The 22,465-nt window shown below is 45.5% G+C and overlaps 1 protein-coding gene across 2 annotated transcripts in view; it reads left to right on the top strand.

The window, feature by feature from the left end:
- Positions 1–22,465, top strand: part of LOC144499821 (F-box-like/WD repeat-containing protein TBL1XR1) — a 385,459-nt gene that overhangs the window by 85,090 nt on the left and 277,904 nt on the right. For both annotated transcript variants that reach the window (XM_078222335.1, XM_078222337.1), the window contains exon 2: positions 21,309–21,384. The gene's annotated coding sequence lies outside the window, so the exon portion shown is untranslated. The remainder of the gene's footprint in view (positions 1–21,308; positions 21,385–22,465) is intronic.

The following is a 22,465-nucleotide window of genomic DNA, read 5'->3' as shown; positions in this document are numbered from 1 at the left end:
TGCACGTTCTCCCCATGTCTGTGTGGGTTTCCTTCGGGTGCTCCAGTTTCCTCCCACAGTCTGAAAGATGTGCGAGTTAGGTTGATTGGCCATGCTAAATTACCCCTCAGTCTAAGGGGGATTAGCAGAGAAAATACATGGGATTATGGGGATAGGACCTGGGTGGGATTGTTGTCAGTGCATGACTCAATGGGCAGAATGGCCACCTTCTGCACTGTAGTGATTCTATGAAACGGGGATGGGCAATAAAAGCTGGCCTAGCCAGTGACGCCCAAATCCCATATCGTGATTTTTAAAAAATCACAGCACATTAATAATTAAGTACTCACTGTATTGGCAAGTATGTCTTTTCCCAACAGAAATAACCTATTGGGGTCAAATGAGGAGAGGACAAAGAGGGATGCCATTCAGCCCCTTCTCACCTGCTGATAATAGTACTTGCAATTTTATTTCATACTAGATTGCATACGATTGTAAACTGAGTGTGATGAGTTTGTTTATAGATAAGGTGCTGTCACTTATATCAAAGAACGTTTGATATACTTAACCCGAGTGGCACATAACATGGTGTGAAATCCTGAAGTGCTAAATGGTAGGATACCTATGGCTTTACATATTGTATTTGCAAGACTTAGTTCAGTAGGATTTTTTTCTTATTCATTCGTGGGACATGTCGCTGGCTGGCCAGGATTTATTGCCCATTCCTAGTTGCCCTTGGAAGTCAACTACATTACTGTGGCTCTGGCGTCACATGTAGGCCAGGCCAGGTAAGGACGGCAGCTTTATTTCCCTAAAGGAATTAGTGAACCGGATGGGTTTTTCCAACAATCGGCAATGGTCATCAGTAGATTCTCAATTTCAGATTTTTTGAAATCAATTCAAATTCCACCATCTGCCGTGGTGGGATTTGAACCCAGGTCCCCAGAACGTTAACTGAGTTTCTGGATTAATAGTCCAGAGATAATACCACTAGGCCATTGCCTCCCCAGATTAGTTACAGGAGCCATTCTGAATCTAAACTGAGAATGGCTGTTGCTTGGGATCTTCTGCATTTTGACTCCTGGGATCGGAGTCAACTAGCAGCAATGCAGCAAATCAATGCTCTCAATTTTTTTTAAAATCCAGCGAGAAAGTTGAAAGGCTTGCTCCCATGGGCTTTGCTTCTTTGATTTTTGATTTATTTTCTGGATCAGCTTTTATCAAATCAATAAAATCGGGGGAAGTTGCTGTTCTAATGTGTTTACATTCCTTGTTGACTTTTTAAGTCATCAAAACATTTGATATTAATGTCAGTGTTCAAGATATTGATTTGAGTTTTCCAGCATCCAGTTGGAATGCGAAACCAGAAATCCCATTGACTAATAGATCAATCAGGCTACACATTTGATATAAAATTGACCTAAAATTGTCTATTCTGCAACGTGGCTGAAGCAATTTCAATGCTATTTTGTTTAACCATAAGTAAAATTTGCCCCTTATGTCACACTTCTAAGATAGAGAAACATCCCAGGGTGCCACATTGAGAGGGAATTTCGGGTCATAGGGTCACTATGGCTGAAGATACACCCACAATGGGCAGCACAGTGGTTAGCACTGCTGCCTTACAGCGTCAGTGACCCAGGTTCAATTCTGGCCTTGGATGACTGTGTGGAGTTTGCCCATTCTCCCTGTGTCTGCGTGGGTTTCCTCCGAGTGTTTCGGTTTCTTCCCACAGTCCAAAGATGTGCGGGTTAGGTGGATTGGCCAAGCTAAATTTCCCCTTAGTGTCCCAAGATGTCTAGGTTAGATGGATTAGCCATGGGAAATGTGTGGGGTTGCAGAGATAGGGCGGGGGAGAGGGCCTAAGATACTCTGTCAGAGAGTTGGTGTAGACGCGGTGGGCCTGTTGGCTTCTTCTGCACTGTAGGAATTCCACAGTTCTATGATTCTAAGTGAAGTGAGTGGAGATTCACAAGAGACCAAGAAACACAGAGCTGCGGGAAGGTTACAGACTGGTGAAGTCATGAAGGGATCTGGACTCAACAATGGGAAGTGTAAATTTGAGGCATTGGGAACCAGGAACCAATGTTGGCCTGCAGGTACACTGGTTGAATGGGACTTGCTGCAAGATAGGGCACAAGCAGCAAAGGTTTGGATGTGCCAGTGCTTATGGAGGATGGGGGAGCTTGATTGGAAAGAGTTAAGGGAGGGCAGTAGTCAGAAGAGATAGGGCAAGGAGAGTTGAGATGAAGATTGCCACCACTGAAAATGAGAAGCAAAGGGGAGACGGTGGCCTAGTGGTATTATTGCTGGACTATTAATCCAGAAACTCAGCTAATGTTATGAGGACCCAGGTTCGAATCCCACCATGGCAGATGGTAAAATTTGAATTCAATAAAAATATCTGGAATTAAGAATCTACTGATGACCATGAAACCATTGTCGATTGTCAGAAAAACCCATCTGGTTCACTAATGTCCTTTAGGGAAGGAGATCTGCTGTCCTTACCTGGTTTGGCCCACAGTGACTCCAAAGCCACAGCAATGTGCTGACTCTCAACTGCCCTCAGGCAACTAGGGATGGGTAATAAATGCTGGCCCAGCCAGCGACGCCCATTTCCCATGAATTAAAGATAAAAATACTGCACTGTGAAACTGGGCTTGGAGCTATACCACTTATTCTTGATGACATGTATTATTCTCTGAGTTTCAGATTTGTATAGTAATTATTATTTTTGTTTCTGCTGTGATGTAAGGTAATTTCGATGTGTAATGAAGACTTGGCATTCCTCATAGAAGAAATCATAGAAACCCTACAGTGCAGAAGGAGGCCATTCGGCCCATCGAGTCTGCACCGACCACAATCCCACCCAGGCCCTACCCCCACATATTTTACCCGCTAATCCCTCTAACCTACACATCCCAGGACTCTAAGGGGCAATTTTTTTAACCTGGCCAATCAACCTAACCCGCACATCTTTGGACTGTGGGAGGAAACCAGAGCACCCGGAGGAAACCCACGCAGACACGAGGAGAATGTGCAAACTCCACACAGACAGTGACCCGAGCCGGGAATCGAACCCGGGACCCTGGAGCTGTGAAGCAGCAGTGCTAACCACTGTGCTACCGTGCCGCCCCTGATGGAGAATTTTGCATGTTTCTTTATCATTCTTACACAACCAGTCTTGGTGCCGATGAGATTCAAACCAAGTGATTTGTGCACCCTGTCTCTTGGATTGCAGATGTTTTGTTTTGTCCCAAAGCCCTTCAATGCTGCCATCATTGAAGTCTGTGGGAGCAACATGGGAAGAAAGTTGCACTGGAATAATTTTCTTGCTTGTATATACCGGCGAGTATGGTGTTAAAGCTTCTCCTGGATTCCTTTGAGGATCTTCGAAGTTTGGGAATCAGGCATGTGCTCACGATGGAGTTAACAAGTCTGTGGTCTGTCCAGCAGCTGTTTGCATCCCACATGCTTTGGGCGATGTGCACATTCTGTCTCTGACGAAGGGTCATCAAGACTCAAAACGTTGGCTCTATTCTCTCCCCACAGATGCTGTCAGATCTGCTGAGATTTTGCAGCATTTTCTGTTTTGGTTTCAGATTCCAGTATCCGCAGTATTTTGCTTTTATCTTTCTGTCTATTCTTTGACTCAGACAATGACTTGTCTAAGAGGTGTCAATGCATGTATCGGGGATATTTCTGTATTTATCTTTCCAATGAAAAAATGTGTTTGTGACAGTGAGCCCATTTTCAGTGCACTTTGTGAGGAGGAAGCTGTTGGCATTTTATTTCCCCGCTCCTTCTTTCCTACCTGTCAGCAAAGACATACTTCCAGAGACCCAATGTGGTTTCAGTCAGAGACAAGTCCCTCCCCATATGCTGCCACGTGGCCGCTCAGGATGTGTCTCAGCGATGCAAGGAGTTGGGCATCACCGCGCGACACATCAAACTGCGTACAACTGGACTAAGACCCCTGGACCTGGTGCCCAGTCATCCTCGAGAGCCCTGGCTCGATCTGGCACGAAAATTGGCCGGATCAAGGATGTCAGACAGCACTCACAGAAAGGGAGGTCGCAAAGGTCGCCGTTTGTAAATGTTTTCTGTATGTGCCAGTATATAACTAATAAAAGAGTTCTGACTATCTAGGGGAACGACAGACATGGGTCAGAATTTTCTGACCTTGCCTGCAGCTGGGATAATCCAGTGCCAATTTCTCCGCACTCAGTGGCAGCGGCAGCAAGGCGTGCGAGACCAAATAATTCTGGCTATGTCTTTGTCGCTTGACAAATTGAAGGAAAGTGCCTGCAATAGCATATGGCTGTTATCGATCTGTGAAAGGCTTTTGATTCCATCGACCTCAAAGCCCTTCAGAAAGGCCTCCACGATCTTGGATGTCCAATAACATTTGCTATTATCCTACACTTTTGCATGACTGTCTGACTGCAACCATCCTTTGCAGTAGATTGTAGATCGAGCCCTTTCGTATCTGTTCGGGCATCAAGCAAGTGTTTTTGTGCCAACTTGCATCACCATCTTACCTCAAGCTGGGTCATGAAACTCATTTGTGACCAATTTTCCCAAAAAGGGGTCATGATTAAGTTTCAATTCAGTGGGAAGCTTTTTAACTTCAACAGGTTGAGTGAGAACTAAAACAAGCCAAGACTAAGGTGAAGCTATATCAGCATTCTGTAAAAGGATGGCTGGAGGCTGAGAAAAAGTTTTTAAAAAATTATGCTTACCTGAATGTGGAATACAAGTGCTCCTACTCGCTCCATTGCAGTACTGAAGATTTGGCAGCATCTGATTAGCCCTCTCCAGATAATTCCCCACTCCTACTCTTTCCTCCCGCAATGGCAATGTGCTGACGAGTTGTCTGGGAATGCCTAACACGCATTCACAACTTGTTGGTCATGTTAAAAAATGTGGTCTGTGACCCAATATCGGGTTACCCATTCTGGCAGGCTTGTGTGAACCTATTTCCAGGTGCATGTCTGTACAAGTTGTGTATTGCAATTCTTGTCTCATACCTGGCGTTGGGGAGAGTTATAGAACAAAGAGATCTAGGGGTCCAGGTTCATAGCTCCTTGAAAGTGGAGTCACAGGTGGACAGAGTGGTGAAGAAGGATTCGGCAGGCTTGGTTTGATTGGTCAGAACGTTGAATACAAGCGTTGAAGTTGTTGTTGAAGTTGTACAAGACATTGGTAAGGCCACACTTGGAATGCTGTGTGCAATTCTGGTCACCCTATTATAGAAAGGATATTATTAAACGGGAAAGAGTGGAGAAGAGATTTACTAGGATGCTACCGGGACTTGATGGTTTGAGTTATAAGGAGAGGCTGGATAGACTGGGACTTTTTTCTCTGGAGCGTAGGAGGCCTAGAGGTGATCTTATAGAGATCTATAAAATAATGAGGAGCATAGATCAGCTAGATAGTCAATATATTTTCCCAAAGTTAGGGGGGGTCTAAAACTAGAGGGCATAGGTTTAAGGTGAGAGGGGAGAGATACAAAAGTGTCCAGAGGGGCAATTTTTTCACACACAGGGTGGTGAGTGTCTGGAACAAGCTGGAACAAGTGTCCGGAGCAAACTACCCAGCCTTCAGGAGAACAGTGACCACGACACCGCACAACCCTGCCACAGCAACCGCTACAAGACATGCCAGATCATCGACACGGATGCCATCATCTCACGTGAGAACACCATCTACCAGGTACACGGTACATACTCTTGCAACTCGGCCAACGTTGTCGACCTGATACGCTGCAGGAAAGGATGTCCCAAGGCATGGTACATTGGGGAGACCATGCAGACGCTATGACAACGGATGAATGAACACCGCTCGACAATCACCAGGCAAGACTGTTCTCTTCCTGTGGGAGAGCACTTCAGCAGTCACGGGCATTCAGCCTCTGATCTTCAGATAAGCGTTCTCCAAGGCGGCCTTCACGACACACGACAGCGCAGAGTCGCTGAGCAGAAACTGATAGTCAAGTTCCGCACACATGAGGACGGCCTCAGCTGTAACTCCCATGACTTGCCTGGGCTTGCAAAATCTCACTAACTGTCCCAGCTGGAGACAATACATATCTCTTTAACCTGTGCTTAACGCTCTCTCCACTCACATTGTCTGTACCTTTAAGACTTGATTATCTGTAAAGACTCGCATTCCAACCATTATTTTGTAAATTGAGTTTGTGTCTTTATATGCCCTGTTTGTGAACAGAACTCCCACTTACCTGACGAAGGAGCAGCGCTCCGAAAGCTAGTGACTTTAACCTGGTGTTGTGAGACTTCTTACTGTGGAACAAGCTGCCAGAGGTAGTAGTAGAGGAGGGTACAATTTTGTCTTTTAAAACGCGTTTAGACAGTTACATAGGTAAGATGGGTATAGAGGGATATGGGCCAAATGCGGGCAATTGGGACTAGCTTAGGGGTTAAAAAAAGAGGTGGCATGGACAAATTGGGCCAAAGGGCCTGTTTCCATGCTGTAAACCTCTTATGACTTTCTGACTCTGTGGATTAATCCAGCTCCCAAGAGACTTTCCCTATTCCTGCTTTCTGACAGTGAAATCTCAAAATGCCACTTTGGTTCATAAAGCCAGAACTTGCAAGTTTAATAAGTTAAAGGTTTCATTACATTATAACTGAATCTGCGTGACCACCTTTCATCAAACACCCTCTGTTTAAAAGTTGTCGTAAGATGTTAAATTTGTAGCATAGCAAAAATAACCAAATATCATCGTACGGTGCATATTTGCGATTGGACGGTCGTTTAGCTCAGTTGGCTGGATGGCTGGTTCATGATGCAGAACAACGCCAACAGCGTGAGTTCAATTCCTGTACCGGCTGAGGTTATTCATGAGGACCCTGCCTTTTCAACCTTGTCCCTCGCCTGAAGTGTGGTGATCCTCAGGTTCAATCACCAGCCTACGGTCATCTGGGACGATGGCAACTTTATCCAAAATTAGCACAATATAATGAAGCAAATCTATTTTTTGACGGTAAAAAACGAATTCTCTGCCATTCATTTTAAAATGAAATGGAATGTTCCGGACACTCCTTTAAATGACTGTTGCGATCTCCTCCGTGGACGCAACCCATGGGGAAACACTGATGAACTTTGGTTGCATCTTGTTAAAATAATTTAGAATTGTGTTTACGAAAGTGTGAATAGTGTGTAGAAGGTTTCGAGGTTTACTGACTGAGCATTCATAAGCAATCTTGTCTGCTAAAAGTAGGAGTCCAGTTGGCAGCAATTGTTCTGCTAATGGCAGATGGCAGGTTGTTATTTCATGCCCTGCCATTTACAGCAGAATTTTTCAGTTCTGCATTTGAAATGTAAGCAACTGGCGCTTTGATGTCTTGTATCATCGGTGTGCAGAAGTATACTTTCTCCTTCCAAGTTGCGCAGGGATTCCTTTGGGTAAAAACCGACATCAAATGTTGAAACTTGATGATTGATTGATCCATGTCACACTGAAGGGAAAGTATGGAGATTATCAAGCGTATATGCTGCAATCCTCCGCCCGTTCACGCCCCCCCGCCGCTGCCAGCATGAATGGAGAATTTGGTGCTCTGCCAAATCTCCATTCACTGCAGAGGGACCGGAGAATCCCAGCCGGGAGCAAGGTTGGAGAATCCAGACCATAACCTCTATTCGCCAACTGTAATAAGTCTTCAGAGGCTGAAGCCCCTTCACCAAAATCCCTTTATTTACTAACTCTAACAGCAGTGCACAGAGTGCTAGTAGTGAGGAGACTATCAACCGGGGGTGTCAGAGAAACTGATACTCCCAGTTAACTACAAAGCAAAGACTCCCTAATTGGCCCGTCAATTGGATCCTTAATCAGGGAGCTCATACTCCAGTAGGCCAACCTCAATGGCCTGATTGAAGTTATTACACCAACTCTTAAAGTTTTCCTTCAGTGTACCAATTGGACCCCTAGATTGGTTTAACTCCATGGAGTGAATTTTCCACGGAGTGGACCTCTTGTCAACAAAACCAAGGAGATTGTCATTGACTTCAGGAAACGTAGTGGAGAAGACGCCCCTGTCTACATCAATGAGGACGAAGTAGAAAGGATCGAGAACTTCAAATTTTTAGGTGTCCAGTTCACCAACAACCTGTCCTGGTCCCCCCATGCCGACACTATAGTTGAGAAAGGCCACCAATGTCTTTACTTTCTCAGAAGACTAAGGAAATTTGGCATGTCAGCTACGACTCTCACCAACTTTTACAGATGGACCATAGAAAGCATTCCTTCTGGTTGTGTCACAGCTTGGTATGGCTCCTGCTCTGCCCAAGACTGCAAGAAACTACAAAAGGTCATGAATGTAGCCCAATCCATCGCGCAAACCTGCCTCCCATTCATTGACTCTGTCAACATTTCCTGCTGCCTCGGCAAAGCAGCCAGCATAATTAAGGACCCCATGCACCCCGGACATGCTCTCTTCCATCTTCTTCTGTCAGGAAAAAGATACAAAAGTCTGAGGTCACTTACCAACCAACTCAAGAACAGCTTCTTCCCTGCTGCCATCAGACTTTTGAATGGACCTACCTCGCAATAAGTTGATATTTCTCTACAACCTAGCTATGACTGTAACACTACATTCTGCACTCTCTCATTTCCTTTTGTATGAACGCTATGCTTTGTCTGTACAGCACGCAAGAAACAATACTTTTCACTGTATATGAATACATGTGATAATAATAAAGCAAAGCATAGCAAACCAAATCTATTTTGAAGGCAGGGCCTCATTTTCTTGTAGTTGAAGCTTGAAGGCCCCAACGTAGCCTGCTGATGCAAGTAAAACTGGAGTGGAAGCAACCTGGCCTGGATTAATCCAACCTGGAGAAGTCCCTTCTGCTGGGCCACTACTTGATTTTAAATGGGAGTACGCAGGTGTACATTCTGGTCGGTTTACTTCTAAAATACCAGCTGCTGTATCCTTGGTGTTTCAGATGATCTTCATTTAAAATGGGTCTAGTACCTAAATCTGGGACCCTACTTTCTCAGAAGGCTAAGGAAATCCGGCATGTCCACTACGACTCTCACCAACTTTTACAGATGCGCCATAGAAAGCATCTTTTCTGGATATATCACAGCTTGGTATGTCTCATGCTTTGACCAAGACCGCAAGTAACTACAAGGAGTTGTGAACGTAGCCCAGTCCACCACCAATGCCTCTACTTTCTCAGAAGACTAAGGAAATTTGACATGACAGCTACAACTTTCACCAACTTTTACAGATGCACCATAGAAAGCATTCTTTCTGGTTGTATCACAACTTGGTATGGCTCCTGCTCTGCCCAAGACCGCAAGAAACTACAAAAGGTTGTGAATGTAGCCCAGTCCATCACCCAAACCACTCCCATCCATTGACTCTGTCTACACTTTCTGCTGCCTCGGAAAAGCAGCCAGCATAATCAAGGACCCCATGCATCCCGGACATACTCTCTTCCACCTTCTTCCGTCAGGAAAAAGATACAAAAGTTTGATTCTTAGCCTGGACCAACTGACTCAAAAACAGCTTCTTCCCTGCTGCCATCAGACTTTTGAATGGACCTATCATATATTAAGCTGATCTTTCTCTGCACCCTATCTAGTAACTGCGACACTATATTCTGCACCTTCTTTCCTTCTCCTCTATGTACTCTATGAATGGTATGCTTTGTCTGTATAGCACGGAATAAACAATACTTTTCACTGTATCCCAATACATGTTACAATAATAAGCCAAGTCAAATCAAATCAAACCTTGACTGCCCAGCAATAGGGCCAGCAGAAAATTCAACTTCTTGCTAAACGTTGCACCATATAATTCCCCAGTGATCCTGGATTCATTGACATTATTTTCAGCAGCCTCCATGATGCAGTGAATGTTCAGTGGGAGAAAGTTGAGTTCTTTGTGCAGCTGAAAATGTCGCTTTGCTTTGAAATGAATTGCACTGGTGAAAAACTGAAGGCATATAGTCATCTCTTTTTCATCTATGTTAAAATGGAAATGGAAAGGCAGCGCAACAAGCTGCCAAAAAAACAACTTGTGACGACTTAACTACAGATGACGTGCTCATCAACTCAAGTTCCAAGCACTGCCAAAGAGCGTTGAATCAGCAGTTGTACTGCAGGTGTTGTGTTGGAGCAATGTGAAAGACATTGCCTTTCAGACATGAGACCTTCACTGGGACGGGGACGTTAGTAAAGTGTATAGTATGTCACACAAATAGTTTGGCAATTGATAAGTAGATTCTTAGCCTGGATCACGGACTGATTATTGGGTGAAGCAGGGGCTGACAACCAGATAGACAAATGAGGGAACTCCCTTTAAAAGCCTTCAAGTAATGGCAATGTCTGATTATATTGTCAAGTCATTGCACAACAGGATCATTTTCTAGTCTTTGCTGAGTTGCCTAAAGTCTGCTCAGATAGTATTTGAGGTGAGGCAGTCAGGTTTTGCACCCAGGCAAGGAATGGAGGAAATCAGCCATGCTTCCCACTTCTGATTGCTATCCAATGATTCCTACAGTGTATTGAGTGTGCATCTGTCTGCATGTAAACATCTGCGGAGGACAGGCTTGGCTTGCATGTGAATCTCCCTGGGGATTAATATTCTGTCAAGGTTTACATATGGAAAAGGGGATAAGGTACTGGAAGGCTGACTAACATCTGTAAAATCTGGCATAATACAGAGAGGAGAAATCATTGTAGACATTATCGGCCGCACTGGAAAAGAATTATCTCTGAAATTGTAGAACATTCTGAACCTGCACTCGGAGGAAGAAATCCAGTCCATGATGTCCTCAGGACAAACAGTCCTGATTCCAAGTCAAACAAAGTGGGCATAGGAAGGATAATTTTCTGAATTGTATTCCCTGTGGAAAACCCCATTGTTGGAGTGCGATGTTGGAAAGGTAGCCCCAGGATGTCCGGAAACACGCATGATTCAGATCTAAAGATCAGGAAAATGTACTTATGACCATTCATAATTTAACTTGAACCGAAACTTGCTTATGTTGTACCTATTATATTAACACTTTCTCAGGCTACAAATTCACGTCCTGAGCCTTCGACTTTAATGAAACACCTACTATTATGACAGACTTGAGAGGAAATCTGGATCACGAGCGATAAAGCCCAGTGCGCAAGGTCCACCTACCATTTTATGGTCACTATTTTGGTTTAGATTTTAAAAATTTGTTTTGGGGATGTAATTAACATGTGCAAAGAAGCAATCTGTTGCCCTGCCCTATTGGCCTGCGATGGTTTCTGGGCCTACTTGAACTGTCGCAGATATGTTGATGTTGCTCCCACAGTGGGGTTAGTTAAGAAGTCACCAGCGATGATGAAGGTCCGGCATTTTTGGCGGAACTCGCTGCCCCATAGCGTGGTGGAGTCTGAATCATTAAACGGTTTCAAGAAGGAGATAGATATATTTCTGATTTAAAAAGAAGCGGGTTAAGTGGATATGGGGGACCGATGGGGAGGTGGATTTGAGACCAGGGAGAGATCAGCCATGATCTGATTGAATAGCGGAGCAGGCTCGAAGGGCTGAATTGTTTATTTCTGCTCCTAACTCCTATGTATGTTTATGTTCAAGTAAGGTTGACATGCGACTTAGAGGTGATGGTCACGTGATGTTGGACTTCTTTGTGGCAAAGACAGTGGGGGGGAAGGAGGTAGTGTTGAGGCAGCGTAGTAAATGTGTCCTGTACATTTTCAAATGCTGCAATTACAGAGCGCTGGTGATGGAGAGAGCAGATGTTTAGTCCAACAGTCAAGAGCCTGTGGCCTCTGCCCTGCTTTTGGTGTTGATTTATGGAGCTAACTACTTTTTTGACAGCGCAAATGGACAAAAATGTATTTACAACCCATGCTCCCTGTAAGCCAAGCAACAACCTGAAAGTCTTTGCGCAGCTGTGTACTAGTTGGCCCCTATAAGATCCCGCACAAAAGATTTAAAAGGGCCGTGCACTTAAATCACTCGCACACTCCAAAACAAATAAGAGGGACCATTGTCTGCAACTGTAGCGTTTGATGTAGCACGCAGATGTGTTCAGTCTAAAGATAAATCGTGTACATTGAGATTACATTCAGTTCAGATCAAGGTTGGATCTGAATATAAATGAGCATTTTTCATCTGAACATGTTAGTGGTTTTGAAAGGCCAGTAATCCATTAAAGAATGGATAGAAAGAAGGAATAAAAACAATGATTTTGCCTGCTAAATTCTCCTATGCTCATTTCTAGCCTCTGATTATTTCAAATCTGTCTGTAGGTCAGCTGAATTTAATGGCTTAATTGCACATCTAAAATCTTATGAGTATGATTAATCATTTTAAACAATTGCAATGAAATATTCTGCTGATTGCAACATAGAATCATAGAATCCTACATGCAGGAGGAGGCCATTCGGCCCATCGAGTTTACACTGACCACAATTCCACCCAGGCCCTATCACCATAACCCCCATGCATTTACCCTAGTTGGTTCCCCTGACACTAATGGGCAATTTAGCATGACCAATCCACCTAACGTGCACATCTTTGGACTGTGAATGGAAACCCAGCCAGACACGGGAGAATGTGCAGACTCCACGCAGACAGTGACCCAAGCCAGGAATTGAACCCGGGTCCCTGGCACTTGTCCTCCTGTGGAGATGCCGGCGTTGGACTGGGGTAAACACAGTAAGAAGTTTAACAACACCAGGTTAAAGTCCAACAGGTTTATTTGGTAGCAAAAGCCACACAAGCTTTCGGAGCTCTGAGCCCCTTCTTCAGGTGAGTGGGAATTCTGTTCACAAACATAAGAACATAACATAAGAAATAGGAGCAGGAGTAGGCCATCTAGCCCCTCGAGCCTGCCCCGCCATTCAATAAGATCATGGCTGATCTGACGTGGATCAGTACCACTTACCCGCCTGATCCCCATAACCCTTAATTCCCTTACCGATCAGGAATCCATCCATCCGCGCTTTAAACATATTCAGCGAGGTAGCCTCCACCACCTCAGTGGGCAGAGAATTCCAGAGATTCACCACCCTCTGGGAGAAGAAGTTCCTCCTCAACTCTGTCTTAAACCGACCCCCCTTTACTTTGAGGCTGTGTCCTCTAGTTTTAACTTCCTTACTAAGTGGAAAGAATCTCTCCGCCTCCACCCTATCCAGCCCCCGCATTATCTTATAAGTCTCCATAAGATCCCCCCTCATCCTTCTAAACTCCAACGAGTACAAACCCAATCTGCTCAGTCTCTCCTCACAATCAACACCCCTCATCTCTGGTATCAACCTGGTGAACCTTCTCTGCACTCCCTCCAATGCCAATATATCCTTCCTCATATAAGGGGACCAATACTGCACACAGTATTCCAGCTGCGGCCTCACCAATGCCCTGTACAGGTGCATCAAGACATCCCTGCTTTTATATTCTATCCCCCTCGCAATATAGGCCAACATCCCATTTGCCTTCCTGATCACAGAGCATATAAAGACACAGACTCAATTTACATGAATAATGGTTGGAATGCGAATACTTACAACTAATCAAGTCTTTAAGAAACAAAACAATGTGAGTGGAGAGAGCATCAAGACAGGCTAAAAAGATGTGTATTGTCTCCAGACAAGACAGCCAGTGAAACTCTGCAGGTCCACGCAACTGTGGGGGTTACAAATAGTGTGACATGAACCTAATATCCCGGTTGAGGCCGTCCTCGTGTGTGCGGAACTTGGCTATCAGTTTCTGCTCAGCGACTCTGCGCTGTCGTGTGTCGTGAAGGCCGCCTTGGAGAACACTTACCCGAATATCAGAGGCCGAATGCCCGTGACCGCTGAAGTGCGGCCAGATTTTTTATCACTTGTCCTCCTGGCACTGTGAGGCACCGATGGTAGCCATGATGTGGAGATGCCGGCGTTGGACTGGGGTAAACACAGTAAGAAGTCTCACAACACCAGGTTAAAGTCCAACAGGTTTATTTGGTAGCACAAGCCACTAGCATTCAGAGCGCTGCTCCTTCATCAGGTAAGTTGGATCTCATGGGATAAAGGGGGAGGTGGCTAGATGGGTGGAGAATTGGCTTGGTCACGGAAGACAGAGGGTGGTAGTGGAAGGGTCTTTTTCCGGCTGGAGACCTGTGACTAGTGGTGTTCCGCAGGGCTCTGTATTGGGACCTCTGCTGTTTGTGATTTATATGAATGATCTGGAAGAAGGTGTAACTGGGGTGATCAGTAAGTTTGCGGATGACACAAAATTGGCAGGACTTGCAGATAGTGAGGAGCATTGTCAGAAGCTACAGAAGGATATAGATAGGCTGGAAATTTGGGCAAAGAAATGGCAGATGGAGTTCAATCCTGATAAATGCGAAGTGATGCATTTTGGTAGAAATAATGTAGGGAGGAGCTATATGATAAATGGCAGAACCATAAAGGGTGTAGATACGCAGAGGGACCTGGGTGTGCAAATCCACAGATCCTTGAAAGTGACGTCACAGGTGGAGAAGGTGGTGAAGAAGGCATATGGCATGCTTGCCTTTATAGGACGGGGCATAGAGTATAAAAGTTGGGGTCTGATGTTGCAGATGTATAGAACGTTGGTTCGGCCGCATCTGGAATACTGCGTCCAGTTCTGGTCGCCTCACTACCAGAAGGACGTGGAGGCTTTGGAGAGAGTACAGAGGAGGTTTACCAGGATGTTACCTGGTATGGAGGGGCTTAGTTATGAGGAGAGATTGGGTAAACTGGGGTTGTTCTCCCTGGAAAGACGGAGGATGAGGGGAGACTTAATAGAGGTGTATAAAATTATGAAAGGCATAGATAGGGTGAACGGTGGGAAGCTTTTCCCCAGGTCGGTGGTGATGTTCACGAGGGGTCATAGGTTCAAGGTGAAGGGGGGGAGGTTTAACACAGATATCAGACGGACATATTTTACACAGAGGGTGGTGGGGGCCTAGAATGCGCTGCCAGGCAAGGTGGTGGAGGCGGACACACTGGGAACGCTTAAGACTTATCTAGACAGCCATATGAACGGAGTGGGAATGGAGGGATACAAAAGAATGGTCTAGTTTGGACCAGGGAGCGGCGCGGGCTTGGAGGGCCGAAGGGCCTGTTCCTGTGCTGTATTGTTCTTTGTTCTTGTTGTTCTTGACTTTAACCTGGTGTTGTGAGACTTCTTACTGTGAGGCATCAGTGCTAATCACTGCGCCACTGGGCCGCCCGATATAAATAATGGAACGGAGTAAATAGTTTGAAATTATTCTCTGTCAAAGTCATTCAGATCGATAGTGATTTGAAATTTGAACCCAAACTTCTTGTGGACAGATTTGTTGTGCTGCTTCGCCGTTGCCTCTGATATTTATTCTTTCATGGGATGTGGCAACCGTTGCCCATCTCTAGTTGCCCTTGCGAAGGTGGTGGTGTGCTGCCTCCTTGAACCGTTGCAGCCCATGTGGTCTAGGAACATCCACTATGATGTTAGGAAGGGCATTCCATGATTTTTATCCCCTGACAGTGAAGGAATGGTGATATTGTTGCAAGTCAGTGTGGTGAGTAACTTGGGGGTGGGGGGGGAACTTGCATGTAGTGGTGTTCCCAAGTATCTGCTGTCCTTGTTCAGGTGGTAGAGGTCACAGGTCAATAAGGTGCTGTTGAAGCAACTTTGGCGAGTTCCTGCCGTGTATCTTGTAGCTCATACACACTGCTGCTCTCCGTGTCGGTGGTGGTGGAGTGAGTGTTTAAGGTGGCGGATTGAGTGCTGATCAAGCTGGGCTGCTTTGTCCTGGATGTTGTCGGGCTTCTCAAGTGTTGTTGGAGCTGCACTCATCCAGGCAAGTGGAGAGTATTCCATCCTGTCTTGTGCCTTGAAGATGCTGGACAGGCTTTGGGGAATCAGAAGTTAAGTTCGTCACTTTGGAATTCCCAGCCTATGATCTGCTCTTGTAGCCACAGCATTTATACGGCTGGTCCATTTTCTGGTTGATGGTAACACCCAGGATGTTGATAGTGGGGGATTCAGTCATGGTGATCTTTTTGAATGCCGTGGAGTGATGGTTAGATTTTCTGTTCCCGTAGATGGTCATTGCCTGGCGGTGAATGTTACCTGACACTTTTCAGCCCAAACCTGAATGTTATCCAGATCTTGCTGCATGTGGAAACAGACTGCTTTAGAGTCTGAGGAGTCATGAGTGGTGTTGTACATTATGCAATCATCAGTGAACTTCTCCACTTCTGACTTTATGATGGAAAGAAGGTCACCGACGAGGTTGCCTAGGATACCCTGACGGAATTCCTGCAGCAATATTCGAGGGTTGAGATATCACGTGGAGTGAATCGAATCGGCTGAAGTTTTAATAATGTTTCTGTGAAGTACCTTGGAATATGTCACTACATTAGAGGTGCTGTCTATCTTCAAGTTGTTGTTGTAGTATTTAAAACCAGGTCGAACAAATTAAACTCTAGCCATTATGATGGTCCCCACACCCCCAACATCACATTGGCAATCTGAAATCACAAGATGGGAGCCAATGAATCTGTTCCCTGAAGACTGAATATTTTTCGGAGCTTTCTCATAAGAAATAAAGTTTAAAGTTTATTTATTAGTCACAAGCAGGTGTATATTCACACTGTGATGAAATTACTGTGAAAATCCTCAAGTCACCACACTCCAGTGCCTGTTCGGGTACACTGAGGGAGAATTTAGCATGGCCAATTCACCTAACCAGCACATCTTTGGACTGTGGGAGGAAACCGGAGCACCCGGAGGAAACCCATGCAGACACAGGGGGAACGTGCAGACTCCGCACAGATACAGTGACCCAAGCTGGAAATCAAACCCGGGCACCTGGCACTGTGAGGCAGCAGTGATAACTACTGTGCCACCGTGCCGCAACAGAAGGCCATTCGGCCACTCAAACTTGCTCCGGCCATCAATAAGATCGTGGCTGATCCGATCATGATCTTTTCCACTTGTCCTACATAACACTTGACTCCCTAGTCGAACAAAAATTCATCTCACTCGGCTTTGAATAAATTCAATGACTCAGTTTCCACTGTTCTCTGAGGAAGACATTTCCAAACATTAATGTTCTCCAGGAGAAATACTATTTCATTTCAACTATGCCCCCTAGTTTCAGATTCCTCTCAGAACCTTCCATTCAGCATCTACCTTGATAAGCCCCCTCAGAATCTTATATTTAATACTGATCACCATTCTTCTAAACTCCAATGAATATAGGCCCAACCTAGTCAACCTTTTCTCATGAGACAACCCAGGAAACGGCCTTCTCTGAACTTTTCTTCATTCCTTCATGGGATGTGGACATCGCTGGTAAGGCCAGCATTTGTTGCCCATTCCCAATTGACCTTGAACTGAGTGGCTTGTTGGACAATTAAAGAGGGCGATTAAGAGTCATCCACACCCTTGTGGGTCTTAAGTCACATGTCACATGTTAGCCAGACTGGGTAAGGATGGCAGATTTCCTCCCCTGAACGATATTGGTGAACTACATGGGTTTTTAATAAAATGATAACTTCATGGTCACCATTACTGAGACTAATTACAGATTTATTAGATGAATTCCACCAGCTGCCATGGGATTTGAACTCATGTCTCCAGGGCATTAGTCGGGGATCTCTGGATTACTAATCCAGTGGCATTACCACTAAACCACCATCTCCTCCTGATGCAAGTATAGCCCTCATTAAGTAAGAAGATCAAAACTTATCAATACCCTGTACAATTATAACAAAATCCCCCTACTTTTATATTCTGTCCCTTTGCACTAAAGGTCAACATTCCATTTCCCTTTCTAATTATTTGCTGACTTTTTGTGATTCATGCATGAGGTCACTCAGGTCTCTTTGTACCACGGCATTTTGCAGTCTCTCTCAATGTAAATACTATTCTGCATTTTTATTCTTCCTGCCAAAACGGACTATATTCATTTCCCACGTTGTACTCCATCTGCCAACATTTTTCCCACTCATTTGTTACAGACAGCGAGAGATGGTGGGTAGCTCTTCCCCCTTCTCCCTCGTCAGCAACAAGATGTGTTTTTGAGGGAGTGTTTTAAAGCCTTTCTTTGAGCATGGTGATTTTCAGTAAAAAGCACAAAGCAGGCTTTCAGGTAAATTTGAATCAGAAGAAAAGATAGCGGGTGGAATTTTCCCAAACGTTCCTCAGTGTCGAGAGAGCAGGAGAGTTTCAGGCCTGTTTTTTTGGGCGGGTTTGAAGGTGCAATCTTATGAGAGGCTGTCACTTTTTTGGACAGAGGTGCATTTTTCACCAGTGCGAGGTGGGGGAGGGGGGGGTGGGGTGGGGGAGAAATTGCTTGGGATGCCCTTGCACAGGCGCCACGATCTCCCACTGAACTGGGAGACCTCCTGCAATTCCCTCTTCCCCCCCCCCTCCCCCCCGCCACCCCTGCCCATCATGGACATAGTAAGAAGTTTAACAACACCAGGTTAAAGTCCAACAGGTTTATTTGGTAGCAAAAGCCACACAAGCTTTCGAAGCTCTAAGCCCCTTCTTCAGGTGAGTGGGAATTCTGTTCACAAACAGAGTTTATAAAGACACAGACTCAATTTACATGAATAATGGTTGGAATGCGAATACTTACAACTAATCAAGTCTTTAAGAAACAAAACAATGGGAGTGGAGAGAGCATCAAGACAGGCTAAAAAGATGTGTATTGTCTCCAGACAAGACAGCCAGTGAAACTCTGCAGGTCCACGCAACTGTGGGAGTTACAAATAGTGTGACATGAACCCAATATCCCGGTTGAGGCCGTCCGCGTGTGTGCGGAACTTGGCTATCAGTTTCTGCTCAGCGACTCTGCGCTGTCGTGTGTCGTGTCGCTGAGCAGAAACTGATAGCCAAGTTCCGCACACACGCGGACGGCCTCAACCGGGATATTGGGTTCATGTCACACTATTTGTAACGCCCACAGTTGCGTGGACCTGCAGAGTTTCACTGGTTGTCTTGTCTGGAGACAATACACATCTTTTTAGCCTGTCTTGATGCTCTCTCCACTCCCATTGTTTTGTTTCTTAAAGACTTGATTAGTTGTAAGTATTCGCATTCCAACCAGTATTCATGTAAATTGAGTCTGTGTCTTTATAAACTCTGTTTGTGAACAGAATTCCCACTCACCTGAAGAAGGGGCTTAGAGCTTCGAAAGCTTGTGTGGCTTTTGCTACCAAATAAACCTGTTGGACTTTAACCTGGTGTTGTTAAACTTCTTACTGTGTTTACCCCAGTCCAACGCCGGCATCTCCACATCATGGACATCACCACCCCCCCTCCCCCGCCCCCACATCATCAATGGCAGTGTAACTACAGCCCTCACCATGACAACACAGGGCCCTCCTGATGCGTTCCCCGTCATGACCCACTCCACGGCCCACCCCGCATGTGGAGCTTGCCCCTTGCAGAGCTCCCCACTTGCTTCCCCCCCATCAAAACCTTACCCCCACTCAGGCCCCACCCCCATGGCACTGCCCTAGCACTGTTACGGTGTCCATTGGTCAGTGCCAAGGTGCCCACTGGGAACTGCCAGGGTGCCAGGTGAGCACTGCCAAGCTGGCATTGCCCCATGGGCTCTGCCCAGCCATGTTCCCGACCACCTGGGGGCTTCAATGGCCTCCAACTGCCCCCCCCCACCCCCCCACCCCACTCTCTGCCTCAGTGAGGCCATCACAGCTGCTCTCTGCTGGTGGAGACTAGCTTTGATACTCACCAGTGTGACTGGCGAGGAGGTAAGTATAAGTGAGCCCAGACGATGCTGTCCGGGACTCGCTAATAACATGTAGAACATGTCAAGGACGGAAAGCCGATCTCGACGGCAAAACAGTGCCGGTAAGATTGTGTGAGGCAAGAAACTGGGGCGTGAACCTGATTTTTCACCTATCACGACTGGCGTGGCAAGCATGTAAGATCACCCCCAAGCATCATTTTGGGTGAGAAAACCGGCATGTCCAGCACAAATCAGATCACAATTTTTTTTGCATTTAGTCGTTTTTTCGGGAAAGGAGTGAGTTTTGCACCGCTTCTTAAAGGGGCGGGGTCTAAACACACCGGGCAAGTCAGGCTTCACGGAGAAAAATGGCGCCACCGTTAATATTTGTGGGAGCTTGCTGGTCACAAGATGGCTGCGTTAAAACAGTGACTGCACTTCCAATGTGCTTTATTAAATAGCCTGTAGAGCACTTTCGAATGTCTTGAGATCAGGAAGGAACGATATAAATGCAAAAGCTTTCCTTCAGCTGCTTTACACAATGCGTAGCACTGGTGTGAATGGGCTAGCTAAGGAGGTAATTTTTAAAAATTCATTTGTGGGACATGGGTGTCGCTGGCTGGTCAGCATTTATCGCCCGTCCCCAGTTGCCCTTGGAGGGCAGTTGAGAGTCAACCACATTGCTGTGGCTCTGGAGTCACATATAGGCCAGATCAGGTAAAGATGGCAGATTTCCTTCCCGAAAGGACATTAGTGAACCAAAAGGGTTCTTCCGGCAATTGTCATTAGCAGATTCTTAATTCCAGATTTTTTTTTTCTTTTTATTGAATTCAAATTCCACCAGCTGCCGTGGCAGGATTCGAATCCAGGTCCCCAAAACATTGGTTGAGTTTCTGGATTAATAGTCTCACGATAATACCACTAGGCCATCACCACCCCCCCCCCCCCCCCTCCCCCCAATGCACACAGCTACTGTGGAACGGTTCAAGGAAGAATTTCTTGTTTATATTTGAGGAAATGAACAACTTAAGAGACCAGACAGACAGTCTGCAACAGACATTTTGGTCCATACTTCACACTGCTTGAAAGTGTAGTTGTAATTGACATTGGGGAAATTGGCTTGAGAGATAGTGAGTCCAGCAAAAATCCTTCCACTTTCCTGAAAGAGACTAATAACCCTCCTGAAAATTAAATTATGATGAGCAGCAATCTTTGCATGTTCCTTTCCCTGCTTCCTTTTTAGAGCTATTTTTGGCGAGTGCTGATAACATTTTTGCGGGAACCTTTGTCTTGAAGGAGTTGCTGAGCTGAGCAGTGTGATTCAGCCAGCACAAAGATGGTCATTAACCCACTGTACTTCAGTAATCGGGCTTTATTTCAACCGTGTATGTTAACTTATCTCGCCCACATCGCTTCTGCTGCAGACTTGCTTGGAAATATCTGCTGCGTTGAAATAATTGCGAATGTATAAGTGTAGTTGGAGTCTTCAGAGTTCATCAACACTATTAAGAAGCATATTTCATCACAAAAATATGATCTAATTGTGGTAGATTGTGGGTAAAAAACACATCTTCATTGTGTCCTTTTCTCTTCTGTGTCCATAGGTTACTGAGGGTCACTTACTGGCCCAGAGTCGCACTTGAAGTGTCAGTGACTTGGCCTCACTTCCTTGGTAACAGAGTAAGTACAACGTCAACTTTCTAAAGTTCCGTGTTAATATTTAACTTTCTGACGCCTTGTCAGATGTGAGATAAACCAAGCCATTTTGAGAGGAAGTAAGTGTTTGTGGCAAATGCAATATACTACTTGTCTGGTCACCTCAAAGTGATGTTACCGCAATGTAGCAAGTATTTTAGATAGGCTGAGTTCCTCAGAAAGGAACAGCCCACCACAAAACGAAACTCCAGGTAGAGTCTGACAGTAGACACAGACTAAGCTTGTCTTGCAGCAGGTCTTAAAAAGTGCCACTCGTCAATTTTTGTGCATTATCTTTAACTTTCTCAGTTCAAGTATAATTTGTTAGTGATTGGCTCGGCTATATCACCTCACAACAACCGAAAAGAGAGGAAACAAAACTGCGCTGCTGGAAACCTGAAATAAAAATAGTAAATGCTAGCAAACTGCAGCTTGTCAGCATCTGTAACAAGAATAGACAGGTTAGTCTTCCAGTGTGGCCAAAACATACAAAAATCAGTTGGGGATCAAATGCAGTCGAATAGATGAGTTTGGGGGAAATCCTATTGAAAGCAGATGAGGAGGTGCCTAAATGGATAGTTTTAGGAAGGGAGTTAAGGGATCAAGGTGAGCGTGCGGCTAAGTGGAGCTGAGTCCACGAAAAGATCAGCCATGATCTTATTGAATGGCGGAGCAGGCTCGAGGGGCCAGGTGGCCTACTCCTGCTCCTAGTTCTTATGTTCTTATGAGTTTCAGAGCGCAGGGGTGTAACGGCGAAAACGGCAGAGCAAGATACAAAGTACACAGGGCACAATCTAATGCGTGAGGGATTGAGATGACAGAATAAGGTGCAGCAAAGCTGTGGGGAAATGGGTGGCACAGTGGCTAGCACTGCTGCCTCACAGTGCCAGGGACCTGGGTCCAATTCCTGGCTTGGGACACTGTCTGTGTGGAGTCCGCACGTTCTCCCCGTGTCTGTGTGGGTTTCCTCCAGGTGCTCCGGTTTCCTCCCACAGTCTGAAAGACGTGCTGGTTAGGTGCATTGGCCATGCTAAATTCACCCTCTGTGTACCCAAACAGGCATCAG

Source organism: Mustelus asterias, chromosome 10 (assembly GCF_964213995.1).
Source record: "Mustelus asterias chromosome 10, sMusAst1.hap1.1, whole genome shotgun sequence".
Lineage (NCBI taxonomy): Eukaryota > Metazoa > Chordata > Chondrichthyes > Carcharhiniformes > Triakidae > Mustelus > Mustelus asterias.
Note: the sequence above shows the minus strand (reverse complement) of the source record. Positions and strands in the feature narration are given on the sequence as shown.